The 12,556-nt window shown below is 38.2% G+C and overlaps 20 non-coding genes and 29 pseudogenes across 20 annotated transcripts; all 49 read left to right on the forward strand.

Moving 5' to 3' along the window:
- Positions 1-111: 111 nt before the first annotated feature.
- LOC149599696 (5S ribosomal RNA) lies at positions 112-230 on the forward strand. Its single transcript, XR_016378212.1, has one exon. It is a non-coding gene; the product is annotated as a 5S ribosomal RNA (ribosomal RNA).
- Positions 231-365: 135 nt separating this feature from the next.
- On the forward strand, positions 366-484 carry LOC149599697 (5S ribosomal RNA; annotated as a pseudogene).
- A 137-nt stretch (positions 485-621) lies between these two features.
- On the forward strand, positions 622-740 carry LOC149599698 (5S ribosomal RNA). Its single transcript, XR_016379052.1, has one exon. It is a non-coding gene; the product is annotated as a 5S ribosomal RNA (ribosomal RNA).
- A 137-nt stretch (positions 741-877) lies between these two features.
- On the forward strand, positions 878-996 carry LOC149599699 (5S ribosomal RNA; annotated as a pseudogene).
- A 137-nt stretch (positions 997-1,133) lies between these two features.
- On the forward strand, positions 1,134-1,236 carry LOC149599700 (5S ribosomal RNA; annotated as a pseudogene).
- A 122-nt stretch (positions 1,237-1,358) lies between these two features.
- LOC149599701 (5S ribosomal RNA) lies at positions 1,359-1,477 on the forward strand. Its single transcript, XR_016378495.1, has one exon. It is a non-coding gene; the product is annotated as a 5S ribosomal RNA (ribosomal RNA).
- Positions 1,478-1,614: 137 nt separating this feature from the next.
- On the forward strand, positions 1,615-1,733 carry LOC149599702 (5S ribosomal RNA; annotated as a pseudogene).
- Positions 1,734-1,870: 137 nt separating this feature from the next.
- Positions 1,871-1,973, forward strand: LOC149599703 (5S ribosomal RNA; annotated as a pseudogene).
- Positions 1,974-2,095: 122 nt separating this feature from the next.
- LOC149599704 (5S ribosomal RNA) lies at positions 2,096-2,214 on the forward strand. Its single transcript, XR_016378496.1, has one exon. It is a non-coding gene; the product is annotated as a 5S ribosomal RNA (ribosomal RNA).
- A 137-nt stretch (positions 2,215-2,351) lies between these two features.
- Positions 2,352-2,470, forward strand: LOC149599705 (5S ribosomal RNA; annotated as a pseudogene).
- Positions 2,471-2,607: 137 nt separating this feature from the next.
- On the forward strand, positions 2,608-2,710 carry LOC149599706 (5S ribosomal RNA; annotated as a pseudogene).
- Positions 2,711-2,832: 122 nt separating this feature from the next.
- LOC149599707 (5S ribosomal RNA) lies at positions 2,833-2,951 on the forward strand. Its single transcript, XR_016378497.1, has one exon. It is a non-coding gene; the product is annotated as a 5S ribosomal RNA (ribosomal RNA).
- Positions 2,952-3,088: 137 nt separating this feature from the next.
- LOC149599708 (5S ribosomal RNA) lies at positions 3,089-3,207 on the forward strand (annotated as a pseudogene).
- Positions 3,208-3,344: 137 nt separating this feature from the next.
- On the forward strand, positions 3,345-3,463 carry LOC149599709 (5S ribosomal RNA). Its single transcript, XR_016378290.1, has one exon. It is a non-coding gene; the product is annotated as a 5S ribosomal RNA (ribosomal RNA).
- Positions 3,464-3,600: 137 nt separating this feature from the next.
- On the forward strand, positions 3,601-3,703 carry LOC149599710 (5S ribosomal RNA; annotated as a pseudogene).
- Positions 3,704-3,825: 122 nt separating this feature from the next.
- On the forward strand, positions 3,826-3,944 carry LOC149599711 (5S ribosomal RNA). The gene has a single exon (XR_016378498.1). It is a non-coding gene; the product is annotated as a 5S ribosomal RNA (ribosomal RNA).
- Positions 3,945-4,081: 137 nt separating this feature from the next.
- LOC149599712 (5S ribosomal RNA) lies at positions 4,082-4,200 on the forward strand (annotated as a pseudogene).
- A 137-nt stretch (positions 4,201-4,337) lies between these two features.
- On the forward strand, positions 4,338-4,456 carry LOC149599713 (5S ribosomal RNA). Its single transcript, XR_016377913.1, has one exon. It is a non-coding gene; the product is annotated as a 5S ribosomal RNA (ribosomal RNA).
- A 137-nt stretch (positions 4,457-4,593) lies between these two features.
- LOC149599714 (5S ribosomal RNA) lies at positions 4,594-4,696 on the forward strand (annotated as a pseudogene).
- A 122-nt stretch (positions 4,697-4,818) lies between these two features.
- On the forward strand, positions 4,819-4,937 carry LOC149599715 (5S ribosomal RNA). The gene has a single exon (XR_016378499.1). It is a non-coding gene; the product is annotated as a 5S ribosomal RNA (ribosomal RNA).
- Positions 4,938-5,074: 137 nt separating this feature from the next.
- On the forward strand, positions 5,075-5,193 carry LOC149599716 (5S ribosomal RNA; annotated as a pseudogene).
- Positions 5,194-5,330: 137 nt separating this feature from the next.
- On the forward strand, positions 5,331-5,449 carry LOC149599717 (5S ribosomal RNA). Its single transcript, XR_016377914.1, has one exon. It is a non-coding gene; the product is annotated as a 5S ribosomal RNA (ribosomal RNA).
- A 137-nt stretch (positions 5,450-5,586) lies between these two features.
- On the forward strand, positions 5,587-5,689 carry LOC149599718 (5S ribosomal RNA; annotated as a pseudogene).
- Positions 5,690-5,811: 122 nt separating this feature from the next.
- LOC149599719 (5S ribosomal RNA) lies at positions 5,812-5,930 on the forward strand. Its single transcript, XR_016378500.1, has one exon. It is a non-coding gene; the product is annotated as a 5S ribosomal RNA (ribosomal RNA).
- Positions 5,931-6,067: 137 nt separating this feature from the next.
- Positions 6,068-6,186, forward strand: LOC149599720 (5S ribosomal RNA; annotated as a pseudogene).
- A 137-nt stretch (positions 6,187-6,323) lies between these two features.
- Positions 6,324-6,442, forward strand: LOC149599721 (5S ribosomal RNA). The gene has a single exon (XR_016377917.1). It is a non-coding gene; the product is annotated as a 5S ribosomal RNA (ribosomal RNA).
- A 137-nt stretch (positions 6,443-6,579) lies between these two features.
- On the forward strand, positions 6,580-6,682 carry LOC149599722 (5S ribosomal RNA; annotated as a pseudogene).
- Positions 6,683-6,804: 122 nt separating this feature from the next.
- LOC149599723 (5S ribosomal RNA) lies at positions 6,805-6,923 on the forward strand. The gene has a single exon (XR_016378501.1). It is a non-coding gene; the product is annotated as a 5S ribosomal RNA (ribosomal RNA).
- A 137-nt stretch (positions 6,924-7,060) lies between these two features.
- Positions 7,061-7,179, forward strand: LOC149599724 (5S ribosomal RNA; annotated as a pseudogene).
- Positions 7,180-7,316: 137 nt separating this feature from the next.
- Positions 7,317-7,435, forward strand: LOC149599725 (5S ribosomal RNA; annotated as a pseudogene).
- A 137-nt stretch (positions 7,436-7,572) lies between these two features.
- LOC149599726 (5S ribosomal RNA) lies at positions 7,573-7,691 on the forward strand. Its single transcript, XR_016378502.1, has one exon. It is a non-coding gene; the product is annotated as a 5S ribosomal RNA (ribosomal RNA).
- Positions 7,692-7,828: 137 nt separating this feature from the next.
- Positions 7,829-7,947, forward strand: LOC149599727 (5S ribosomal RNA; annotated as a pseudogene).
- Positions 7,948-8,084: 137 nt separating this feature from the next.
- On the forward strand, positions 8,085-8,203 carry LOC149599728 (5S ribosomal RNA; annotated as a pseudogene).
- Positions 8,204-8,340: 137 nt separating this feature from the next.
- LOC149599729 (5S ribosomal RNA) lies at positions 8,341-8,459 on the forward strand. The gene has a single exon (XR_016378503.1). It is a non-coding gene; the product is annotated as a 5S ribosomal RNA (ribosomal RNA).
- Positions 8,460-8,596: 137 nt separating this feature from the next.
- Positions 8,597-8,715, forward strand: LOC149599730 (5S ribosomal RNA; annotated as a pseudogene).
- Positions 8,716-8,852: 137 nt separating this feature from the next.
- LOC149599731 (5S ribosomal RNA) lies at positions 8,853-8,971 on the forward strand (annotated as a pseudogene).
- Positions 8,972-9,108: 137 nt separating this feature from the next.
- LOC149599732 (5S ribosomal RNA) lies at positions 9,109-9,227 on the forward strand. Its single transcript, XR_016378792.1, has one exon. It is a non-coding gene; the product is annotated as a 5S ribosomal RNA (ribosomal RNA).
- A 136-nt stretch (positions 9,228-9,363) lies between these two features.
- On the forward strand, positions 9,364-9,482 carry LOC149599733 (5S ribosomal RNA). Its single transcript, XR_016378213.1, has one exon. It is a non-coding gene; the product is annotated as a 5S ribosomal RNA (ribosomal RNA).
- Positions 9,483-9,841: 359 nt separating this feature from the next.
- Positions 9,842-9,960, forward strand: LOC149599734 (5S ribosomal RNA). The gene has a single exon (XR_016378739.1). It is a non-coding gene; the product is annotated as a 5S ribosomal RNA (ribosomal RNA).
- A 137-nt stretch (positions 9,961-10,097) lies between these two features.
- Positions 10,098-10,216, forward strand: LOC149599735 (5S ribosomal RNA; annotated as a pseudogene).
- Positions 10,217-10,353: 137 nt separating this feature from the next.
- LOC149599736 (5S ribosomal RNA) lies at positions 10,354-10,472 on the forward strand (annotated as a pseudogene).
- A 137-nt stretch (positions 10,473-10,609) lies between these two features.
- Positions 10,610-10,728, forward strand: LOC149599737 (5S ribosomal RNA; annotated as a pseudogene).
- Positions 10,729-10,865: 137 nt separating this feature from the next.
- Positions 10,866-10,968, forward strand: LOC149599738 (5S ribosomal RNA; annotated as a pseudogene).
- Positions 10,969-11,090: 122 nt separating this feature from the next.
- On the forward strand, positions 11,091-11,209 carry LOC149599739 (5S ribosomal RNA; annotated as a pseudogene).
- Positions 11,210-11,346: 137 nt separating this feature from the next.
- Positions 11,347-11,449, forward strand: LOC149599740 (5S ribosomal RNA; annotated as a pseudogene).
- Positions 11,450-11,570: 121 nt separating this feature from the next.
- Positions 11,571-11,689, forward strand: LOC149599741 (5S ribosomal RNA). The gene has a single exon (XR_016378504.1). It is a non-coding gene; the product is annotated as a 5S ribosomal RNA (ribosomal RNA).
- A 134-nt stretch (positions 11,690-11,823) lies between these two features.
- On the forward strand, positions 11,824-11,942 carry LOC149599742 (5S ribosomal RNA; annotated as a pseudogene).
- A 137-nt stretch (positions 11,943-12,079) lies between these two features.
- LOC149599743 (5S ribosomal RNA) lies at positions 12,080-12,198 on the forward strand (annotated as a pseudogene).
- Positions 12,199-12,335: 137 nt separating this feature from the next.
- On the forward strand, positions 12,336-12,454 carry LOC149599744 (5S ribosomal RNA). Its single transcript, XR_016378793.1, has one exon. It is a non-coding gene; the product is annotated as a 5S ribosomal RNA (ribosomal RNA).
- The last annotated feature ends 102 nt before the right edge of the window (positions 12,455-12,556 follow it).

The following is a 12,556-nucleotide window of genomic DNA, read 5'->3' on the forward strand; positions in this document are numbered from 1 at the left end:
TTCCTATAGATATGAAAAAAGCAAACATATTTTCTTTTTGTTATTGTTTTAAAAAGATGAAGGTTAATTTGTCTCACTTAATTTAAATTCGAATTATTAAATAGCACTCTCGGCAACGGCCATATCACGCTGAAAACACCGGTTCTCGTCCGATCACTGAAGTTAAGCAGCGTCGAGCGCAGTCAGTACTTGGGAGGGAGACCACTTAGGAACACTGCGTGCTGTTGGCTTGTTCACTTTTTTTTTCTTTTAAATTCCTATAGATATGAAAAAAGCAAACATATTTTCTTTTTGTTATTGTTTTAAAAAGATGAAGGTCAATTTGTCTCACTTAATTTAAATTCGAATTATTATCTAGCACTCTCGGCATTGGCCATATCACGCTGAAAACACCGGTTCTCGTCGGATCACCGAAGTTAAGCAGCGTCGAGCGCAGTCAGTACTTGGGAGGGAGACCACTTAGGAACACTGCGTGCCGTTGGCTTTTTCACTTTTTTTTCCTCTTTTAAATTCCAATAGATATGAAAAAAGCAAACATATTTTCTTTTTGTTATTGTTTTAAAAAGATGAAGGTTAATTTGTCTCACTTAATTTAAATTCGAATTATTAAATAGCACTCTCGGCAACGGCCATATCACGCTGAAAACACCGGTTCTCGTCCGATCACCAAAGTTAAGCAGCGTCGAGCGCAGTCAGTACTTGGGAGGGAGACCACTTAGGAACACTGCGTGCCGTTGCCTTTTTCACTTTTTTTTCCTCATTTAAAATCCGATAGATATGAAAAAAGCAAACATATTTTCTTTTTGTTATGGTTTTAGAAAGATGAAGGTCAATTTGTCCCACTTAATTTAAATTCGAATTATTATCTAGCACTCTTGGCAACGGCCATATCACGCTGAAAACACCGGTTCTCGTCGGATCACCGAAATTAAGCAGCGTCGAGCGCAGTCAGTACTTGGGAGGGAGACCACTTAGGAACACTGCGTGCCGTTGGCTTTTTCACTTTTTTTTCCTCTTTTAAATTCCAATAGATATGAAAAAAGCAAACATATTTTCTTTTTGTTATTGTTTTAAAAAGATGAAGGTTAATTTGTCTCACTTAATTTAAATTCGAATTATTAAATAGCACTCTCGGCAACGGCCATATCACGCTGAAAACACCGGTTCTCGTCCGATCACCGAAGTTAAGCAGCGTCGAGCGCAGTCAGTACTTGGAAACTTTGCGTGCCGTTGGCTTTTTCACTTTTATTTCCTCTTTTAAATTCCATGAGATATGAAAAAAGCAAACATATCTTCTCTTTCTTATTGATTTATAAAGATGAAGGTTAATTAAATTCGAATTATTAAATAGCACTCTCGGCAACGGCCATATCACGCTGAAAACACCGGTTCTCGTCCGATAACCGAAGTTAAGCAGCGTCGAGCGCAGTCAGTACTTGGGAGGGAGACCACTTAGGAACACTGCGTGCCGTTGGCTTTTTCACTTTTTTTTCCTCTTTTAAATTCCTATAGATATGAAAAAAGCAAACATTTTTTCTTTTTGTTATTGTTTTAAAAAGATGAAGGTCAATTTGTCTCACTTAATTTAAATTCGAATTATTATCTAGCACTCTTGGCAACGGCCATATCACGCTGAAAACACCGGTTCTCGTCGGATCACCGAAGTTAATAAGCGTCGAGCGCAGTCAGTACTTGGGAGGGAGACCACTTAGGAACACTGCGTGCCGTTGGCTTTTTCACTTTTTTTTCCTCTTTTAAATTCCAATAGATATGAAAAAAGCAAACATATTTTCTTTTTGTTATTGTTTTAAAAAGATGAAGGTTAATTTGTCTCACTTAATTTAAATTCGAATTATTAAATAGCACTCTCGGCAACGGCCATATCACGCTGAAAACACCGGTTCTCGTCCGATCACCGAAGTTAAGCAGCGTCGAGCGCAGTCAGTACTTGGAAACTTTGCGTGCCGTTGGCTTTTTCACTTTTATTTCCTCTTTTAAATTCCATGAGATATGAAAAAAGCAAACATATCTTCTCTTTCTTATTGATTTATAAAGATGAAGGTTAATTAAATTCGAATTATTAAATAGCACTCTCGGCAACGGCCATATCACGCTGAAAACACCGGTTCTCGTCCGATAACCGAAGTTAAGCAGCGTCGAGCGCAGTCAGTACTTGGGAGGGAGACCACTTAGGAACACTGCGTGCCGTTGGCTTTTTCACTTTTTTTTCCTCTTTTAAATTCCTATAGATATGAAAAAAGCAAACATTTTTTCTTTTTGTTATTGTTTTAAAAAGATGAAGGTCAATTTGTCTCACTTAATTTAAATTCGAATTATTATCTAGCACTCTTGGCAACGGCCATATCACGCTGAAAACACCGGTTCTCGTCGGATCACCGAAGTTAATAAGCGTCGAGCGCAGTCAGTACTTGGGAGGGAGACCACTTAGGAACACTGCGTGCCGTTGGCTTTTTCACTTTTTTTTCCTCTTTTAAATTCCAATAGATATGAAAAAAGCAAACATATTTTCTTTTTGTTATTGTTTTAAAAAGATGAAGGTTAATTTGTCTCACTTAATTTAAATTCGAATTATTAAATAGCACTCTCGGCAACGGCCATATCACGCTGAAAACACCGGTTCTCGTCCGATCACCGAAGTTAAGCAGCGTCGAGCGCAGTCAGTACTTGGAAACTTTGCGTGCCGTTGGCTTTTTCACTTTTATTTCCTCTTTTAAATTCCATGAGATATGAAAAAAGCAAACATATCTTCTCTTTCTTATTGATTTATAAAGATGAAGGTTAATTAAATTCGAATTATTAAATAGCACTCTCGGCAACGGCCATATCACGCTGAAAACACCGGTTCTCGTCCGATAACCGAAGTTAAGCAGCGTCGAGCGCAGTCAGTACTTGGGAGGGAGACCACTTAGGAACACTGCGTGCCGTTGGCTTTTTCACTTTTTTTTCCTCTTTTAAATTCCTATAGATATGAAAAAAGCAAACATTTTTTCTTTTTGTTATTGTTTTAAAAAGATGAAGGTCAATTTGTCTCACTTAATTTAAATTCGAATTATTATCTAGCACTCTTGGCAACGGCCATATCACGCTGAAAACACCGGTTCTCGTCGGATCACCGAAGTTAATAAGCGTCGAGCGCAGTCAGTACTTGGGAGGGAGACCACTTAGGAACACTGCGTGCCGTTGGCTTTTTCACTTTTTTTTCCTCTTTTAAATTCCAATAGATATGAAAAAAGCAAAAATATTTTCTTTTTGTTATTGTTTTAAAAAGATGAAGGTTAATTTGTCTCACTTAATTTAAATTCGAATTATTAAATAGCACTCTCGGCAACGGCCATATCACGCTGAAAACACCGGTTCTCGTCCGATCACCAAAGTTAAGCAGCGTCGAGCGCAGTCAGTACTTGGGAGGGAGACCACTTAGGAACACTGCGTGCCGTTGGCTTTTTCACTTTTTTTTCCTCTTTTAAATTCCAATAGATATGAAAAAAGCAAACATATTTTCTTTTTGTTATTGTTTTAAAAAGATGAAGGTTAATTTGTCTCACTTAATTTAAATTCGAATTATTAAATAGCACTCTCGGCAACGGCCATATCACGCTGAAAACACCGGTTCTCGTCCGATCACCGAAGTTAAGCAGCGTCGAGCGCAGTCAGTACTTGGAAACTTTGCGTGCCGTTGGCTTTTTCACTTTTATTTCCTCTTTTAAATTCCATGAGATATGAAAAAAGCAAACATATCTTCTCTTTCTTATTGATTTATAAAGATGAAGGTTAATTAAATTCGAATTATTAAATAGCACTCTCGGCAACGGCCATATCACGCTGAAAACACCGGTTCTCGTCCGATAACCGAAGTTAAGCAGCGTCGAGCGCAGTCAGTACTTGGGAGGGAGACCACTTAGGAACACTGCGTGCCGTTGGCTTTTTCACTTTTTTTTCCTCTTTTCAATTCCTATAGATATGAAAAAAGCAAACATATTTTCTTTTTGTTATTGTTTTAAAAAGATGAAGGTCAATTTGTCTCACTTAATTTAAATTCGAATTATTATCTAGCATTCTCGGCAACGGCCATATCACGCTGAAAACACCGGTTCTCGTCGGATCACCGAAGTTAAGCAGCGTCGAGCGCAGTCAGTACTTGGGAGGGAGACCACTTAGGAACACTGCGCGCTGTTGGCTTTTTCACGTTTTTTTCCTCTTTTAAATTCCAATAGATATGAAAAAAGCCAACATATTTTCTTTTTGTTATTGTTTTAAAAAGATGAAGGTTAATTTGTCTCACTTAATTTAAATTCGAATTATTAAATAGCACTCTCGGCAACGGCCATATCACGCTGAAAACACCGGTACTCGTCCGATCACCGAAGTTAAGCAGCGTCGAGCGCAGTCAGTACTTGGGAGGGAGACCACTTAGGAACACTGCGTGCCGTTGGCTTTTTCACTTTTTTTTCCTCTTTTAAATTCCAATAGATATGAAAAAAGCAAATATATTTTCTTTTTGTTATTGTTTTAAAAAGATGAAGGTTAATTTGTCTCACTTAATTTAAATTCGAATTATTAAATAGCACTCTCGGCAACGGCCATATCACGCTGAAAACACCGGTTCTCGTCCGATCACCGAAGTTAAGCAGCGTCGAGCGCAGTCAGTACTTGGAAACTTTGCGTGCCGTTGGCTTTTTCACTTTTATTTCCTCTTTTAAATTCCATGAGATATGAAAAAAGCAAACATATCTTCTCTTTCTTATTGATTTATAAAGATGAAGGTTAATTAAATTCGAATTATTAAATAGCACTCTCGGCAACGGCCATATCACGCTGAAAACACCGGTTCTCGTCCGATAACCGAAGTTAAGCAGCGTCGAGCGCAGTCAGTACTTGGGAGGGAGACCACTTAGGAACACTGCGTGCCGTTGGCTTTTTCACTTTTTTTTCCTCTTTTCAATTCCTATAGATATGAAAAAAGCAAACATATTTTCTTTTTGTTATTGTTTTAAAAAGATGAAGGTCAATTTGTCTCACTTAATTTAAATTCGAATTATTATCTAGCATTCTCGGCAACGGCCATATCACGCTGAAAACACCGGTTCTCGTCGGATCACCGAAGTTAAGCAGCGTCGAGCGCAGTCAGTACTTGGGAGGGAGACCACTTAGGAACACTGCGCGCTGTTGGCTTTTTCACGTTTTTTTCCTCTTTTAAATTCCAATAGATATGAAAAAAGCCAACATATTTTCTTTTTGTTATTGTTTTAAAAAGATGAAGGTTAATTTGTCTCACTTAATTTAAATTCGAATTATTAAATAGCACTCTCGGCAACGGCCATATCACGCTGAAAACACCGGTACTCGTCCGATCACCGAAGTTAAGCAGCGTCGAGCGCAGTCAGTACTTGGGAGGGAGACCACTTAGGAACACTGCGTGCCGTTGGCTTTTTCACTTTTTTTTCCTCTTTTAAATTCCAATAGATATGAAAAAAGCAAATATATTTTCTTTTTGTTATTGTTTTAAAAAGATGAAGGTTAATTTGTCTCACTTAATTTAAATTCGAATTATTAAATAGCACTCTCGGCAACGGCCATATCACGCTGAAAACACCGGTTCTCGTCCGATCACCGAAGTTAAGCAGCGTCGAGCGCAGTCAGTACTTGGAAACTTTGCGTGCCGTTGGCTTTTTCACTTTTATTTCCTCTTTTAAATTCCATGAGATATGAAAAAAGCAAACATATCTTCTCTTTCTTATTGATTTATAAAGATGAAGGTTAATTAAATTCGAATTATTAAATAGCACTCTCGGCAACGGCCATATCACGCTGAAAACACCGGTTCTCGTCCGATAACCGAAGTTAAGCAGCGTCGAGCGCAGTCAGTACTTGGGAGGGAGACCACTTAGGAACACTGCGTGCCGTTGGCTTTTTCACTTTTTTTTCCTCTTTTCAATTCCTATAGATATGAAAAAAGCAAACATATTTTCTTTTTGTTATTGTTTTAAAAAGATGAAGGTCAATTTGTCTCACTTAATTTAAATTCGAATTATTATCTAGCATTCTCGGCAACGGCCATATCACGCTGAAAACACCGGTTCTCGTCGGATCACCGAAGTTAAGCAGCGTCGAGCGCAGTCAGTACTTGGGAGGGAGACCACTTAGGAACACTGCGCGCTGTTGGCTTTTTCACGTTTTTTTCCTCTTTTAAATTCCAATAGATATGAAAAAAGCCAACATATTTTCTTTTTGTTATTGTTTTAAAAAGATGAAGGTTAATTTGTCTCACTTAATTTAAATTCGAATTATTAAATAGCACTCTCGGCAACGGCCATATCACGCTGAAAACACCGGTACTCGTCCGATCACCGAAGTTAAGCAGCGTCGAGCGCAGTCAGTACTTGGGAGGGAGACCACTTAGGAACACTGCGTGCCGTTGGCTTTTTCACTTTTTTTTCCTCTTTTAAATTCCAATAGATATGAAAAAAGCAAATATATTTTCTTTTTGTTATTGTTTTAAAAAGATGAAGGTTAATTTGTCTCACTTAATTTAAATTCGAATTATTAAATAGCACTCTCGGCAACGGCCATATCACGCTGAAAACACCGGTTCTCGTCCGATCACCGAAGTTAAGCAGCGTCGAGCGCAGTCAGTACTTGGAAACTTTGCGTGCCGTTGGCTTTTTCACTTTTATTTCCTCTTTTAAATTCCATGAGATATGAAAAAAGCAAACATATCTTCTCTTTCTTACTGATTTATAAAGATGAAGGTTAATTAAATTCGAATTATTAAATACCACTCTCGGCAACGGCCATATCACGCTGAAAACACCGGTTCTCGTCCGATAACCGAAGTTAAGCAGCGTCGAGCGCAGTCAGTACTTGGGAGGGAGACCACTTAGGAACACTGCGTGCCGTTGGCTTTTTCACTTTTTTTTCCTCTTTTCAATTCCTATAGATATGAAAAAAGCAAACATATTTTCTTTTTGTTATTGTTTTAAAAAGATGAAGGTTAATTTGTCTCACTTAATTTAAATTCGAATTATTATCTAGCACTCTCGGCAACGGCCATATCACGCTGAAAACACCGGTTCTCGTCGGATCACCAAAGTTAAGCAGCGTCGAGCGCAGTCAGTACTTGGGAGGGAGACCACTTAAGAACACTGCGCGCTGTTGGCTTTTTCACGTTTTTTTCCTCTTTTAAATTCCAATAGATATGAAAAAAGCAAACATATTTTCTTTTTGTTATTGTTTTAAAAAGATGAAGGTTAATTTGTCTCACTTAATTTAAATTCGAATTATTAAATAGCACTCTCGGCAACGGCCATATCACGCTGAAAACACCGGTTCTCGTCGGATCACCGAAGTTAAGCAGCGTCGAGCGCAGTCAGTACTTGGGAGGGAGACCACTTAGGAACACTGCGCGCTGTTGGCTTTTTCACGTTTTTTTCCTCTTTTAAATTCCAATAGATATGAAAAAAGCCAACATATTTTCTTTTTGTTATTGTTTTAAAAAGATGAAGGTTAATTTGTCTCACTTCATTTAAATTCGAATTATTAAATAGCACTCTCGGCAACGGCCATATCACGCTGAAAACACCGGTTCTCGTCCGATAACCGAAGTTAAGCAGCGTCGAGCGCAGTCAGTACTTGGGAGGGAGACCACTTAGGAACACTGCGTGCCGTTGGCTTTTTCACTTTTTTTTCCTCTTTTCAATTCCTATAGATATGAAAAAAGCAAACATATTTTCTTTTTGTTATTGTTTTAAAAAGATGAAGGTTAATTTGTCTCACTTAATTTAAATTCGAATTATTATCTAGCACTCTCGGCAACGGCCATATCACGCTGAAAACACCGGTTCTCGTCGGATCACCAAAGTTAAGCAGCGTCGAGCGCAGTCAGTACTTGGGAGGGAGACCACTTAAGAACACTGCGCGCTGTTGGCTTTTTCACGTTTTTTTCCTCTTTTAAATTCCAATAGATATGAAAAAAGCAAACATATTTTCTTTTTGTTATTGTTTTAAAAAGATGAAGGTTAATTTGTCTCACTTAATTTAAATTCGAATTATTAAATAGCACTCTCGGCAACGGCCATATCACGCTGAAAACACCGGTTCTCGTCGGATCACCGAAGTTAAGCAGCGTCGAGCGCAGTCAGTACTTGGGAGGGAGACCACTTAGGAACACTGCGCGCTGTTGGCTTTTTCACGTTTTTTTCCTCTTTTAAATTCCAATAGATATGAAAAAAGCCAACATATTTTCTTTTTGTTATTGTTTTAAAAAGATGAAGGTTAATTTGTCTCACTTCATTTAAATTCGAATTATTAAATAGCACTCTCGGCAACGGCCATATCACGCTGAAAACACCGGTTCTCGTCCGATAACCGAAGTTAAGCAGCGTCGAGCGCAGTCAGTACTTGGGAGGGAGACCACTTAGGAACACTGCGTGCCGTTGGCTTTTTCACTTTTTTTTCCTCTTTTCAATTCCTATAGATATGAAAAAAGCAAACATATTTTCTTTTTGTTATTGTTTTAAAAAGATGAAGGTCAATTTGTCTCACTTAATTTAAATTCGAATTATTATCTAGCACTCTCGGCAACGGCCATATCACGCTGAAAACACCGGTTCTCGTCGGATCACCAAAGTTAAGCAGCGTCGAGCGCAGTCAGTACTTGGGAGGGAGACCACTTAAGAACACTGCGCGCTGTTGGCTTTTTCACGTTTTTTTCCTCTTTTAAATTCCAATAGATATGAAAAAAGCAAACATATTTTCTTTTTGTTATTGTTTTAAAAAGATGAAGGTTAATTTGTCTCACTTAATTTAAATTCGAATTATTAAATAGCACTCTCGGCAACGGCCATATCACGCTGAAAACACCGGTTCTCGTCGGATCACCGAAGTTAAGCAGCGTCGAGCGCAGTCAGTACTTGGGAGGGAGACCACTTAGGAACACTGCGCGCTGTTGGCTTTTTCACGTTTTTTTCCTCTTTTAAATTCCAATAGATATGAAAAAAGCCAACATATTTTCTTTTTGTTATTGTTTTAAAAAGATGAAGGTTAATTTGTCTCACTTAATTTAAATTCGAATTATTAAATAGCACTCTCGGCAACGGCCATATCACGCTGAAAACACCGGTTCTCGTCCGATCACCGAAGTTAAGCAGCGTCGAGCGCAGTCAGTACTTGGGAGGGAGACCACTTAGGAACACTGCGTGCCGTTGGCTTTTTCACTTTTTTTTTTCTTTTAAATTCCTATAGATATGAAAAAAGCAAACATATTTTCTTTTTGTTATTGTTTTAAAAAGATGAAGGTTAATTTGTCTCACTTAATTTAAATTCGAATTATTAAATAGCACTCTCGGCAACGGCCATATCACGCTGAAAACACCGGTTCTCGTCCGATCACTGAAGTTAAGCAGCGTCGAGCGCAGTCAGTACTTGGGAGGGAGACCACTTAGGAACACTGCGTGCTGTTGGCTTGTTCACTTTTTTTTCTTTTAAATTCCTATAGATATGAAAAAAGCAAACATATTTTCTTTTTGTTATTGTTTTAAAAAGATGAAGGTCAATTTGTCTCACTTAATTTAAATTCGAATTATTATCTAGCACTCTCGGCATTGGCCATATCACGCTGAAAACACCGGTTCTCGTCGGATCACCGAAATTAAGCAGCGTCGAGCGCAGTCAGTACTTGGAAACTTTGCGTGCCGTTGGCTTTTTCACTTTTATTTCCTCTTTTAAATTCCATGAGATATGAAAAAAGCAAACATATCTTCTCTTTCTTATTGATTTATAAAGATGAAGGTTAATTAAATTCGAATTATTAAATAGCACTCTCGGCAACGGCCATATCACGCTGAAAACACCGGTTCTCGTCCGATTACCGAAGTTAAGCAGCGTCGAGCGCAGTCAGTACTTTAGAGGGAGACCACTTAGGAACACTGCGTGCCGTTGGCTTTTTCACTTTTTTTTCCTCTTTTCAATTCCTATAGATATGAAAAAAGCAAACATATTTTCTTTTTGTTATTGTTTTAAAAAGATGAAGGTCAATTTGTCTCACTTAATTTAAATTCGAATTATTATCTAGCACTCTCGGCAACGGCCATATCACGCTGAAAACACCGGTTCTCGTCGGATCACCGAAGTTAAGCAGCGTCGAGCGCAGTCAGTACTTGGGAGGGAGACCACTTAGGAACACTGCGCGCTGTTGGCTTTTTCACGTTTTTTTCTTCTTTTAAATTCCAATAGATATGAAAAAAGCCAACATATTTTCTTTTTGTTATTGTTTTAAAAAGATGAAGGTCAATTTGTCTCACTTAATTTAAATTCGAATTATTATCTAGCACTCTCGGCAACGGCCATATCACGCTGAAAACACCGGTTCTCGTCGGATCACGGAAGTTAAGCAGCGTCGAGCGCAGTCAGTACTTGGGAGGGATACCACTTAGGAACACTGCGTGCCGTTGGCTTTTTCACTTTTTTTTCCTCTTTTAAATTCCAATAGATATGAAAAAAGCAAACATATTTTCTTTTTGTTATTGTTTTAAAAAGATGAAGGTTAATTTGTCTCACTTAATTTAAATTCGAATTATTAAATAGCACTCTCGGCAACGGCCATATCACGCTGAAAACACCGGTTCTCGTCTGATCACCGAAGTTAAGCAGCGTCGAGCGCAGTCAGTACTTGGGAGAGAGACCACTTAGGAAAACTGCGTGCCGTTGGCTTTTTCACTTTTTTTTCCTCTTTTAAAATCCAATAGATATGAAAAAAGCAAACATATTTTCTTATTGTTATTGTTTTAAAAAGATGATGGTTAATTTGTCTCACTTAATTTAAATTCGAATTATTATCCAAAACTCTCGGCAACGGCCATATCACGCTGAAAACACCGGTCCTCGTCCGATCACCGAAGTTAAGCAGCGTCGAGCGCAGTCAGTACTTGGAAACTTTGCGTGCCGTTGGCTTTTTCACTTTTATTTCCTCTTTTAAATTCCATGAGATATGAAAAAAGCAAACATATCTTCTCTTTCTTATTGATTTATAAAGATGAAGGTTAATTAAATTCGAATTATTAAATAGCACTCTCGGCAACGGCCATATCACGCTGAAAACACCGGTTCTCGTCCTATAACCGAAGTTAAGCAGCGTCGAGCGCAGTCACTACTTGGGAGGGAGACCACTTAGGAACACTGCGTGCCGTTGGCTTTTTCACTTTTTTTTCCTCTTTTAAATTCCAATAGATATGAAAAAAGCAAACATATTTTCTTTTTGTTATTGTTTTAAAAAGATGAAGGTTAATTTGTCTCACTTAATTTAAATTCGAATTATTAAATAGCACTCTCGGCAACGGCCATATCACGCTGAAAACACCGGTTCTCGTCCGATCACCGAAGTTAAGCAGCGTCGAGCGCAGTCAGTACTTGGAAACTTTGCGTGCCGTTGGCTTTTTCACTTTTATTTCCTCTTTTAAATTCCATGAGATATGAAAAAGCAAACATATCTTCTCTTTCTTATTGATTTATAAAGATGAAGGTTAATTAAATTCGAATTATTAAATAGCACTCTCGGCAACGGCCATATCACGCTGAAAACACCGGTTCTCGTCCGATAACCGAAGTTAAGCAGCGTCGAGCGCAGTCAGTACTTGGGAGGGAGACCACTTAGGAACACTGCGTGCCGTTGGCTTTTTCACTTTTTTTTCCTCTTTTCAATTCCTATAGATATGAAAAAAGCAAACATATTTTCTTTTTGTTATTGTTTTAAAAAGATGGTCAATTTGTCTCACTTAATTTAAATTCGAATTATTATCTAGCACTCTCGGCAACGGCCATATCACGCTGAAAACACCGGTTCTCGTCGGATCACCAAAGTTAAGCAGCGTCGAGCGCAGTCAGTACTTGGGAGGGAGGCCACTTAAGAACACTGCGCGCTGTTGGCTTTTTCACGTTTTTTTCCTCTTTTAAATTCCAATAGATATGAAAAAAGCAAACATATTTTCTTTTTGTTATTGTTTTAAAAAGATGAAGGTTAATTTGTCTCACTTAATTTAAATTCGAATTATTAAATAGCACTCTCGGCAACGGCCATATCACGCTGAAAACACCGGTTCTCGTCGGATCACCGAAGTTAAGCAGCGTCGAGCGCAGTCAGTACTTGGGAGGGAGACCACTTAGGAACACTGCGCGCTGTTGGCTTTTTCACGTTTTTTTCCTCTTTTAAATTCCAATAGATATGAAAAAAGCCAACATATTTTCTTTTTGTTATTGTTTTAAAAAGATGAAGGTTAATTTGTCTCACTTAATTTAAATTCGAATTATTAAATAGCACTCTCGGCAACGGCCATATCACGCTGAAAACACCGGTTCTCGTCCGATCACCGAAGTTAAGCAGCGTCGAGCGCAGTCAGTACTTGGGAGGGAGACCACTTAGGAACACTGCGTGCCGTTGGCTTTTTCACTTTTTTTTTTCTTTTAAATTCCTATAGATATGAAAAAAGCAAACATATTTTCTTTTTGTTATTGTTTTAAAAAGATGAAGGTTAATTTGTCTCAC

Source organism: Phalangium opilio, unplaced genomic scaffold (genome assembly GCF_054372755.1).
Source record: "Phalangium opilio isolate 3A_F unplaced genomic scaffold, DU_Popi_V2 ptg000360l_1, whole genome shotgun sequence".
Taxonomy (NCBI): Eukaryota; Metazoa; Arthropoda; class Arachnida; order Opiliones; family Phalangiidae; genus Phalangium; species Phalangium opilio.